At 40.0% G+C, this 13,111-nt stretch overlaps 1 pseudogene; it reads right to left on the bottom strand.

Annotated features, from left to right (window-relative positions):
* Window positions 1-2,643: 2,643 nt before the first annotated feature.
* On the bottom strand, window positions 2,644-3,933 carry LOC143663156 (keratin, type I cytoskeletal 18 pseudogene; annotated as a pseudogene).
* Between the last annotated feature and the right edge of the window lie 9,178 nt (window positions 3,934-13,111).

Consider the following 13,111-nt stretch of genomic DNA (forward strand, 5'->3'; position numbering starts at 1 on the left):
GGGTAAAGGGAATGTGGAATGGGGAGTAGAAGAAGGTAGGAATAAACATGAACTACAACCATGTGACCAGTTACAAAGATGAATACTGTGACAATATGAATATTTCCTCCCTGTTTTGTTATAAGTTTATTTGCATTTGTACATAAGCACGTCTTGTTTCCTCTTATCATATGACATAAGTTGTATTGTTCATGTTATAGTATTTAAGTCATAGGGTATGAAGTTTAAGAGTGAATGCTACCCAAGGATTTGCACCCTATTCTGGAAAGATGTAGTCCATTTCCGATTGTATACAGGGCAGTGGAGTATTGTTAGGTGAAACATATGTCTGTTATTGTGTTCTGTTTGTAAGTTAAGTGTGTTGCTAGGTGATATATATTGCTGCCAAGCTGACAAGGGGTGGACTGTGATGGTTAGGTTCTGTTGTCAACTTGACCAAATGATTATGCCCAGTTGTCTGGTCAGGAAAGCACTGGCCTGATGATTGCTCAAAGGGTATTTCATGACTGGTTGATTAAATCATCAGTCAATTGATTGCATCTGTGGCTAATTACGTCTGCCATCAGCTAAGACATGTCTTCCACAACAAGGTAATCCAATCAGCTGAAGGCTTTTAAGGAAGAAGAGAAACTCTTTCACTGCGTCTTCAGTCAGCAAGCCTCTCCTTTGAAGTTCATCCAGACCCTTCATCAGAGCCACCAACTTCACAGCCTGCCCTATGGATTTTGGGCTCTTCAATTCCCATGATTGTATGAGATTCTTTCACAAGCCTTATATTTTCAGATCTTTCCTGTTGGCTCTGTTTCTCGAGAGAACCCTGACTAACACAGCTTCCCTGTTTCCAAAGTGTTATATCAGTGGTTCCTGATCAGGGAAAGAAACTGCATCTGATGTAGCCCTTAAAAAGAATGGAAAAGGGAACCTGCCCCTGGCCTCTCCAAACTTGTTGTTGTGAAGCAGTCTTTGACTCTGAGGCATATCCTTAGTTCAATGTTGCAACATTGTATCCTTTTCCTATTATAAACAACAGATTTATCAACATTGTCATTTTGAGTCCTGTGAATCTTTTTAGCAATTGAACCATGTTAATGGGTACTTTAAGTGCATGTATAGATATTAAATATTTAAAATAATCTAAGATAATTAGGGCATGTGGGTTAGATTATCATCAGGACCCTATTTTTGATAAGAGGAAGGAAATAAAGGGTGACAAAGGGATATAATATTACCTAGTTTGGGAGAATAATGAGCAAAAATAATAAGCAGACAAAATGAAAAAACAAAAAAGGAAAAATAATAAGCAAAATATTTTAACTTTAGAATGCTATTACTTTAATGGGAAATCCAAAATGCCTACTCCTTTTATAGTTGGAACTATCCTCAACACAAATCAGTTTGTTTGAAATGAAAATACTTTTCTAAACTTTCAAGTGCTATGATCCATGTATGTAGTTGGCCAAGAATATGGTCAGATTGCAATAAATGATCTTGTAACATGATCCTAGAGTTTCCCCTCAACCCTAGGTCATGTCTAATATGAAACTGTGGGGAGATTTAAGGAGCAATGCTCATCAATAAATTGGCTTGCTTTGTGAAATATTTTGTAGCATCCAACATGAATTCAAATGGAAAGAAGCTGGAAACAGAAATCACCCACCGATGAATTTTCGGTTTTTAAGTATAAGTTAACTAAGGCTAGGGCAAAAAGTTTTGAGAGAGCATAAGAAGAACATTTGGATTTAGCAGATAAGAATATTAATATTTAAAGAAATAAATCATTTAGTTGGAATGCTAATTAATGTCAAATCAGTATACTATATTAGTACTTGGTAATATTTTGAAAACACAGTGTAAAAGCAAAACTGTTTTCACCCTAAACTGTAGAAACTAGGGTATTTGTATTTGAACAGGGGGCAAAATCCTGAATGAAGTTATAAACCTAGAGGAGGTTTCTGGATGGAATGATGTATATGGGTGGAGGCTTAAATTGGACCCTACTTACAAACATAATTTGGGACCAAATATCATTTTAAACAATTACATCATAGAACTACTGAGTAATGCAAGGCCAAAGATGGATACTGCGGTTATCTAATGATTAAATAAATATTACACAGTAACAGAACACAGAGTTCTTGGCTTTGACAAATAGTTCTCCACCCACATACTGGAAATCACACAAGCAGCAACTGCCATGAAATTATGAATGATTCTGTCTACCCATTACTTGCAAACAGAGTAGACAGATTATTGTGAAACTTCATAGTCATTAGTCAGCATTGGTTGAGTATTTTTTAATGTGCCGGACCTTGTATTGACTGTTAGATGTAGCATGTACTTATCACAATAATACGACAACATTATCTCTATCTTACAGATGAGGATCTGAGGAACATAGAGGATAAATGACTTGTTAAAAATGACCCCAGCATTTTTACTTCAGAGCCAGAGCTTTTAATCACTGTTCTCTAAAACTAGTCTCCATTGGCCTTGTTTAAGGATCTGTGCAGGTTGGCTAGTGGGAGTAATGGAGAAGGAATTTCTGAAAGTAATAAAAAAGCTCAATAAACTTTTTTTTTCTTTCAAGATGCAGACGTTTTTATTGGCCAACTTTTCCCCAAAGGGCAATCAGCATCTGCTGCCTCAATACCTCAGAACTTTGGTGTCATTGGTCTCAGATACCATTTTGCTGTCCACAACCCTGCAGGTGGTGTTCTTGTGGATGGTTTGCATGGAGTTGCTGCTGACCAGGAAATCACTGAGACTGAGACTGAAGTTCTTCCCATCTTATAGCAGGCTGTGATAGGTGGCAATCTCAGCCTCCAGCTCGACCTTGATGTTCAGCAGGGCCTAGTACTTCTGGGCCTGGCACTACCCCTCTGCCCTGGTCTGTGCCAGCTCTCACTCTAGGTGCAGCAGGACCCCATTGAACTGCTCCATCTGCAGGGTGTAGCAAGCTTCCACCTCCCACAGGCTGTTTTCCAAGCTGGCCTTCAGATTTCTCATGAAATCCAGGTCAATTTCCAAGGACTGCACAGTATGTCTCAGCTTCATCAGTGTCATCTCAGCAGCTCCTATTTCAGCAGACTGAGAGGTGACTACTGTTGTGCTCTCCTCAGTCCGCTGAGACTAGGACTTGTCAAGCTCCTCTCAGTTCTTCTGGGCCAACTCATCATACTGGGCCTGGATGTTTGCTATGATCTTGCTGAGGTCCTGAGACTTGGGGGCATCCACCTCCATGGTCAGCCCAGAGCTGGCAATCTGGGCCCGTAGGCTTTTACTTACTCCTCATGGTTCTTCTCCATAAAGAGCAGCTCCTCCTTGAGAGTCTCAATCTCCATCTCCAGCTGCAGCCCAGTGATGTTGGTGTCATCAGTGACTTTGTGGAGCCCATGGATGTTGCTCTCCACAGACTGGCAAATGGCCAGTTCAGTCTTGTACTTGACTCTGAAGTTAGCAGCAGCCAGTAGGGCGTTGTCAATCTGCAGAAGGTCATGGGCATTGTCCATGGAATTTTCAAAGATCTGAGCCCTCAGTTCCTCCATGGTCTTCAGGTAATGGCCCCAGTCCCTGACCTGGGATCCCTTCTTCTCCAGATCTTCTCAAATTTTGCCCTCTAGTCTCTGATTCTCAGTCTCCAGGCTCCTCACCCTGTCCAGGTAGGAGGCCAGATGGTCATTCAGGACCTGCATGGTCTCCTTCTCACCCTGGATGCCCTCCATTTCTGCCAGACCCCAGCCATCCCACTGGCCAGGTCTCCATACCTCCAGCTGCCCCAGAAGGGGGACATGGAGATCCAGGAACCCAAGCCACCAGCACTAGTGTAGATGCTGGTTGCATGCTGGCTGTCCAGCCCCAGTGGCTGGGCAACTGGCTGGAGCCCAGAGATAGGTAGTTGGTGGAGAAGGTGGTGGAACAAGTGGTAAAGCTCATGTTGTCTGGGGAGGAAGGCGAGAGGCCAGGACTCAGGATATGACTGTAGCTCATCAAACTTTAGTCATGAAAAAGTGATTACTTTAGGGTGGACCATGGTAGCTCAGCAGGCAGAGTCCTCACCTGCCATGCCAGAGGCTGGGGTTGGATTCCCAGGGCCTGCCCATGCAAAAAAAAAAAAATTACTTGAGATGAGAAATTCAAAATAAGTATGGAACTTAAGTCCTTTTTCTATGTTATGCAATGTATATATATGAATCACAATATATATATAAAAAAATAAAGTATTTTCTTCATCATCATCATCAAATGTTTGTTAATTTTACATGGAACCAATCTGATGCTAGAATCGTAATCAAAGAATCAACCAATTAAGTCTTTATACTTCCTAGTATGCTGGGGATTGTAACAAATGCCCATCCTATCTTCCAATAAAGCAAAACAATCCCTGCCTACACAAATTTTGAGAAGATGTTGCATGACACAATAAAAGTAATGCAAATTTAAAATTTTACAAATAGACTAAACTGTCTGATAAAGTGGCAATTCTTTGTCTTCATCTTCCTTATATCTTTAATGTACACTCTTAAAATCCTTTTTTCTCAGTGGAAAAAAGTATCAAGAAAACCAGAAAATTGACATTAGATAATGCATACTTTTTGACAAATGCGACAGGCATTATCTAATGCTTTTAATAGAAATTTACATTTTAACCATTTTATTGTATTATTGACAAATATACTTCAAACATATCCAAAATATACTTACGACACTTGCAGTGGTTTTGCTCGCACACAAATAATTTTTAGTTTTTTAAAAAATTATTAAATATGACATCAATACGTGTGTTTAATTGAGATCCAGAGTTCTTCAAGTGTTCTTCCTTTTGGTTACACTTTATTTATACACTTTGGTTCATACAAATGTGCTTTCTTACCCAAATTTTCCACCATAATAAGAAAAATCAATTAACAGATGTTCAGTGAACATTTGCCACATACAAGAGCTCTTGATGGAACATTTGTGAAAGAAGGAAGGAAATAAAAGGGCATTTGTACTTGAAGAACTATACTGAATTAGGAGATAAGAAAAAAACAAATGAAAAATAACCTTTGAAAAACACTCATTCTGTGACTTCAGGGAAGCTGTTACTACCCTCTAGTGGGTTTAGAAGTAATATTACCATATTGAAGATGAACAAGATTGAAAGGGGTTGTATAGACCTACGTGTCAACTGACTCACACTAGAAATATGAATGAGTTCTCGTAAGAATTACTTCAAAGATATGATTCTCGTTAAAGTGTCTGAGTACAGGGTACAGGGGAAAACTGCTATTGCATGCTATGAGCTATGTTCAATAGGAAACCATCAGTACTACCACAGCACTAGCAGAGGTAAATAATGGGGTGAGGGACAAGAGTTAAGAGGAGGTTTAGATTTCTTACTTGGCAAGGGTGTGTTTATTGATTTTCTGTCTCTTGGGAACAATGAAATCATCTAAAATTGAGAATGTTGATGAACTGTGGACTTTGGGCCCTCTACATGATGCCCGATGAATGCTGAGAAGTAGGTTGGTAAACAATGGTGTATAGTTATAAATGAAGGCTGTGCTGGTGCAAAAAGGAACAATGCCGTGAGGCATGCAACGATGTGAATGAACATGTGGGACATTTGGTGAGACAAATAAGCCAGGAACAAAAAAAAAAAAACAATAATGGTGTGGACACCTTTAGAAAATCCTTATAAGAAAAAAAGGGCCTAGCTTGTAAGCTTTTAGAGCAGGCACATTAAGTCCAGAGTGGTAACTATCATTTCGGATTTTGAGAGGCTGTTTTATACATGTAACCTGATATTTACAGATAAGAACAAAGCTGAACAGGTTGGGGTTAAAGCAATTCAGAATGCAGAGGTAAGAAAGACAGTGTCTATATTTTAGAACCACACATACTGTTTGAGACCAATGGACGAAAGTTTTATTTGATCTGGCACTGAAATTTTCTGTAGTGCATAATCAATTCAACCTGTTTAGCTCATTTGAACAATTGAAACACAGGGGGCACAGAATGAGATAGAGGGCCTTTAATCCTGTATAGATTGTTATGATGCCTGGAAACATCCTAGAGTATATTAAGCAGATAATCAAAAAGTATTGGCAAAGTTCCCTGAGGGATGGGAGAAAAAATATGGAACTATTAAACCTTACCATCAGGGAATCCCCTGATACTGTGTCAAACTTTAGGGACACCCAAATCAATGGCCATGCCCTCGACCATAAGGCTTACTCTTGTGAAGTTTATGTAGGTAGCAGAGAAGCTTAGACTACCTATCAGCATACCTAAGAGTTACTTTAAGAGAACCTCTGTTGTTGCTCAGATGTGGCCTCACTCTCTCTAAGCCCAACTCTGCAAGTGAAATCATTGCCCTCCCCCCAATGTGGGACATGACATCCAGTGATGAAAGTCTCCCTGGCAACGTGGGAGATGACCCCCAGGAATGAATCCAGACCTGGCACTGTGGGATCAACAATTCCATCCTGACCAAAAGGGGGAAAAGAAGTGTAATTAATAAAGTATTAGTGGCAGAAAGAGTTCAAATAGAGTTGAGAGGCTACTCTGGAGGTTGTTCTTATGCAAGCTTCAGGTAGACCTTGCTGCCTATCATATCCTGCCAAACCTTAGTCAGGACCATTCTAGCCAATCCTAAAAAAGCACTTAGGGCAATGTATAAGATTCCACAACGGTTCCAAGCACTAGAACAACTTTCCAGAAACCTACAACCTCCAGGTGCGTGCCTGGTCCAGATAAGTCCTGAGATCTACCCCAGCCTTTCCAGAACATCAGCTAGTTCCACCTCCCTACCCCATATTAGTGACAGACCCTTCCAATATCAAAATTTTAGAATTGCCATAGCCCAAACAACCCCAAAGAGAGGTGTGGAAAGATCAAAGGTGATGGTGGAATTATACATAGAAGATAGGACTTAACAAGTGAATATGAATGCTGAATCATTAAATTGATATCTCTTTTAGTCTCCAGTATTTTAGAGCAGCTAGAAGTAAAAATCTAAAATTGTGAAATTGTAGCCCATGTCAAAGTATGAAATATGTCCTACAGCTAATTGTGGTCCTGTGCTTTGAAATTTATAGCTTTTTTGTATATATGTTATTGTTCACAAAACAGAAGGAAACAAAAGTCGATTGTGATGATAAAAAAGTATTTAATCCCTCTAGCCTCCTATATTCTGGAGCAGCTAGAAGGAAAAATATGGAAGGATTGTATTGTAGCCCATGACAAACTCTGGGTGGTTTCAGGACTTATGTGGACCAGGCACCCATCTGGAGGTTGTAGGTTTCTGGAAAGTTACTCTAGTGCTTGGAATCCTTGTGGAATCTTATACATTGCCCTAAGTGTTTTTTAGGATTGGCTAGAATGGTCCTGTAACCACTTGTTGAAGAGTACTTTGAAAACTATTGATATTTTACTTCTTTGCTTTGTATGTGTGCTATACTATACAATAAAAAGAAAGTTAAAAATAAAAAAGAGGAGTTATGACAGATAGGGTAGGATTTAACAAACTGTTGAATCACTATAATGATATTCTTTTTAGCTTCCAGTGTTTTGGAGCAGCTAGAAGGAGAAACCTGAAAATGTGGAATGGTAACCCATACCAAGCTTTGAAATCTATTCTGTAACTGCTTGTTAAAATGTGCTTTGAGTCCCCTTCAGGGATAGATGAGAAAGGGGGAAAATTCAACTTCCCCAAGTTGAATTCTTGATAATCTCATAAGCAGTGTGGACAATCAAAGCTATAGGCTGAGCCCCCAATCTTGGGGTTTGTTCATATGAAACTTAACCCCACAAAGGATAGGTCAAGCCTACTTAAAATTAGGCCCAAGAGTCACCCCCAAGAGGACCTCTTTTGTTGCTCAGATGAGGCCTGTCTCTCCAGCCAACACAACAAGCAAACTTACCACCCTCCGCCTGTCTATGTGGGACATGACTCCTAGGGGTGTGGACCTTTCTAGCAATGTGGGACAGAAATCCTGGAATGAGCTGAGACTCAGCATCAAGGGATTGAGAAAAAAAAACAGAATGAGCTGAGATTCATAGATAGAGCCAAGGGAAACCAAGAGGTTAAAGCCAGTCCCAGAGAAATAAAGTGAGGAACCTCCACAGGAACAGAGGATGAAAGCAATAGAGCCCAATAGCAAGAGGCCAGAAAGGCACCAGTGCGCCTTCTCAGCTGGCAGAGGTGTTCCAGATGCACCTGCCTTTCTTGAATTAAGATATCTTCCCCAAATGCCTTAGTTTAGACGTTTCTATAGGCTTAGAACTATTAACTTGTAATTTATTAAATTCCCTTTATAAAAGTCATTCCATTTCAGGTATGTGCATTACAGCAGCTTGCAAACTAGAACACATGGTGCCTGGGCACTTAGAGTTTTCAGTATTCTAAAGCACAGGTATAATGGAGAGAATCTGTGATTTTCAGTTCCTATTTCCCATTCTAAATAGACCAATAGAAGTCAACCTCAAGATGCCTCCTTAAATGTCAATCAAATAAAGACCTTTTAAGAGCCATGAGAAAGCCACAGCAGATCCGAGCAGAGTCACAAGGCTAAGAGAACCAGAGTTCACAAGCTAGCGACCTTTGGAGATGAAGAAAGAGAAAACCTCCAGGGGAGCTTCAAGAAACAAGAAGCCAGGAGAGAAAGCTAAGCAGACTGTTGCCATGTTTGCCATGTGTCTTCTCAGTTGAGAGAGAAACACTGAACCCATTGGCCTTTCTTGAGTGAAGGTAACTTCTTGGTGCCTTAATTTGGACATTTTTATAGCCTTGCTTTTAATTGTGACATTTTCTCAGCCTTAGAACTGTAAACTAACAACTTATTAAATTTCCCTTTTTAAAAGCCATTCTGCTTCTGGTATATTGCTTTCTGGAAGCTAGCAAACTAGACAAAGATTTTGGTACCAGAGAGTGGGTGCTGCTGTGATTTGTGCATACCAAACATGTTGGGATGGCTTTTTAAATGGATAAGGGGAAGATTTTGGAGGAGTTGTGAGGAGCTTGATAGGGAAGGCCTAGAATGCTTTGAAAAGACTGTTGATATAAATGTGGACTCTAAAGATACTTCTGGTAAAGCCTTAGACAGAAATGAGGTATGTGTCATTGCAAACTGGAAGGAAGTGATACTTGTTTTAAAACAGATAATCTGGAAAAATTGACTATTGACTTTGGCTGGAAGGCAGATTTTAAAAGCCATGAAACTTGAATATTTAGCAGAAGAGATTTCCAATTTAAATGTGGAAACTTCAGCCTGGTTTCTCCTCACTGCTTATAGTGAAATGTAACAGAAGAGAGATAAGATGAAAACTGAACTATTGGTACAAAAAACTAGAAATTAATGTTTCTGGAAAAATTCTGGGCTTCCAGGAAGGGAGACCCCAGGGAAAAGTGCCCCACATGAGGATTTAACCAAATGTGGAACCAGTCAACCATTTCAGAGAAAGCCAGGATCAGACATGGGTTTATCCAATTAGGATTTGTGGAAACTCCTTATGTCTGATGGGCATGATCTGAGGCTATTGCATAGAAAGCTAATGAGAGTGTTGTGAGATCTGTATAAAGTGAACCACTGCTAGTTGGGACTGAGAGGGACAGAGAAGGGACACATTAGAGGAAAAATAACTTTAGAGACAGAACCATGGAGAGTGAGGTCTGAAGTCAAGAAGCCTCGTTCCAGGAGGGGGTACCCACCCAAGCACATGGAGAGGCTGAGATTGCCCCAAAGGCAAAGGATGGGCCTTCCACCTTGTTGCAGTGGAAGAATCATGCTGTATTAGGACTTGGGGAGCGTGGAACACATTCCTTTGAGGTTGGGGAGAGTCTAGTTGCCATATCATGGTGGGGTTGGGCCTGTGCCCCAGAGATGGCAAAGAGCCCAGGTGCAACCCCAATACTTGTGGAGGGTGGATCCAAGAAAAAGGTGGTTTCCCCAATATCCCCCAAGGTTGCATTCAGAAAGAGTCTGGCCTCTGGGTAGGCTCTTTCAAAGGGTTGGGCTTCTACTTTTTAGAGCCCTGAAGATAAATGATTCTCAGACTTTAAAATCTGATGGACTTTGCCCAGCAGGTTTTCAAAACTGCTTGGGTCCGGTGACTCCTGTGTTCTTTACAATTTCTCCCTATGGAAATGGGTTTTGTATCCCATGACTGTTCCTCCATTGTATGTTGGCAGCAAATAACTTGTGTTGAGTTTTGATAGGTCCAGAGTCAGAGGAGAAATTTGCTTTAGGACAGACCATGCCTGTAACTGACTTTGTACTGATTTTAACGTTGTATTGCATTTGATTGTTGCTGAAATGCTTTAAGGTTCTTTGACATTGTTATGGAATGAAAGTATTTTGTACATGGAAATTTTAAGGTTCGGAGGGTGGAATGTGCTGGTTTGAAAGAATTTATGTACCCTAGAAAAACCATGTTTTAATCCTAATCTCATTTTGTAAAGACAGCCATTTCTTCTAATCCCTATTCAGTACTGTATTTTGGAAAATTTAATTAGATGATCTCCATGGAGATGTGACTAAACAAGTGTGGGTATTAAACTTGATTAGGTAGAGACATGTCTCTGCCCATTCCAGGTGGGTCTTAATAACTTGACTGGAATCCTTTAAAAGAGGAAGTATTTTTGAGATTCTTAGAGAACAGAGAATGATGACAGAATGATGAAAGTCATGAGGAGAACACATACACCCAGAGATCTTTGGAGATGAAGAAGGAAAATGCCTCCCAGGGAGTTTCATGAAACAAGAAACTGGAAGAGAATGCTAGCAGACTTTTCCATGTGCCCTTGCAGTCAAGAGAGAAACCCTGAATGTCATTGGCCTTCTTGAACCAAGGTATCATTCTCTGGATGCCTTGATTTGGTCATTTTTTGTAGACTTGCTTTAAATGGGACATTTTCTCAGCCTTAGATCTGTAAACTAGCAACTTATTAAATTCCCCTTTTTCAAAGCCAAAAAAAAAAAATCAGTCAAATATTAAGTAGCTAGCTCTGTTCTGCCTCTCCCTGGTTTCCATTCATTGTCAAGAATTTAAAACTTCAGAGTACTTTTTTTTTCAACCTGACTTCTGTATAACTCCACCAGTACCTTTGATCTTTCGCCAACTCTTTAGTGGTTCTTGGGCTATGCCCATTCTGACTTCTTCATGTTGGAAGGGGCTGTTGATAATATGGGATAGAGGGATGGAACTGTTGATGTTCTGGAAGGGTTGTCCCCTCTGTACTTCAGGAGTTATCTTAAACAGGGACCCATCTGCAGGTTGTAAGTTTTGGAAAGTTTCCCTAGAGTGTGGAACCTTTGTAGAATCTTATATGATGCCTTGAGTATTCTTTAGGATTGGCTGGAAGGTTTTAGTTGGGGCTTGGAAAGTTATGATAGGTAGCAACAACTAACTGAAGCTTGTATAAGCTTGCATAAGAGCAACCTCCAGAGTAGCCTCTCGACTCTATTTGAAGTCTCTCTGACACTGATACTTTATTAGTTACACTTCTTTTCCCCTTTTTGTCAGGATGGAATTGTTGATTCCATGGTGCCAGGGCCAGACTCATCCTTAGGCGTTATCTCCCATGCCACCAGGGAGACTTTCATCCCTGGATGTCATGTCCCACATTGGGGGGAGGGCAATGATTTCACTTGCAGAGTTGGGCTTAGAGAGAGTGAGGCCACATCTGAACAACAAAAGAGGTCCTCCAGAAGTAACTTTTAGCCATACCTATAGGTAGGCTAAGCTTCTCTGCTACCTACATAAGCTTCACAAGAGCAAGTCTCAAGATCAAGGGCTTGGCCTATTAATTTGGGTGTCCCTAATGTTAGACACAGTATCAGGGGATTCCCTGATGGTAAAATTCATTAGTTCCATTTTTTTCTCCCATCCCTCAGGGGACTTTGCCACTATGTTTTGATTATCTGCTTAATATATTCTAGGATGTACCCAGGCATTACATTAAGCTGTACAGAATTAAAGGTCCTAATTCTTATTCTAGGCTCCCTGTGTTTCAATTATTCAAATGAGCTCTCCATACAGGTTGAGATAGATTATGTGCTACAGAAAATTTAGGTTCTGAACAAAATAAGTCTTTCTTTCTCTGGTCTGAAAGAATAGGTGCAGTTCTAAAATATAGACAATGTCTTCCTTACCCCTGTGTTCTGAATTACCTTAATCCGGACCTGATTAGCTTCATTCTTATTTCTAAATACCAGGTTATAGATATTTAAAACAGTCTATCAAAATCCAGAAATAACAATTACCCCTCCAGACTAAAATGTGTGTGCTGTAAGAGCTTACTATCTAGGCCCCTGTTTTCTTGCCAATATTTTTGACTATCTGCTTAATATACTCTGGGATGTATCCAGGAATTACATTAAGCTATACAGGATTAAAGGCTCTAATTCTTATCCTGGGCTCCCTGTGTTTGGATTGTCTACCCAGACAGCTTGAGTTAGATTATGTTCTACAAAAAATTTAGGTTCTGGACATAATACAACTTTCTTCTTTGGTCTCAAAGAGTAGGTAAAGTTCTAAAATATAGGCAATACCTTCCTTACCCTGCATTCTGATCTACCTTAATAATAACCCAATCAGCTTCATTCTTATCACTAAATATCAGGCTACACACATATAAAACAGTCTCTCAAAATCCAAAAATAACAATTACCACTCCGGACAAAATGTGACTGCTTTAAGAGTTTACAATCTAGGCCTCAGTTTTCTTGTAAGTATTTTCTAAATGGAGTGCATACAATATTTGCTTTTGTTTCTGCCTTATTTTGCCTTGCCAAATGTCCCACAGGATCATTTACCTTGTTGCATGCCTCACAACTTTGTTCCTTTTTGTAGCAGCATCGTGCTCACTCATATGTTCACAATCTACTTCTCAGTGCATATTTTGGCCACCTCCATCTACTGGGCCTTATATATAAGATCCAAAGTCAACATCTCAACACTCTCAATTTTAGATAATTTCATTGTTCCCAAGAGAAAGATAGCCGATAAACACACCCACACCAAATAGAAAATCCAAAACTCCCTATGCTGGTTTGGATCTGTGGCGTACTCCAGAAAAGCCATGTCCTTCATTCCTCATTCAATGATGCTGAGTGAGAGCTTTTTGATT

This window comes from Tamandua tetradactyla, chromosome 19, assembly GCF_023851605.1.
Source record: "Tamandua tetradactyla isolate mTamTet1 chromosome 19, mTamTet1.pri, whole genome shotgun sequence".
NCBI classification, from domain to species: domain Eukaryota; kingdom Metazoa; phylum Chordata; class Mammalia; order Pilosa; family Myrmecophagidae; genus Tamandua; species Tamandua tetradactyla.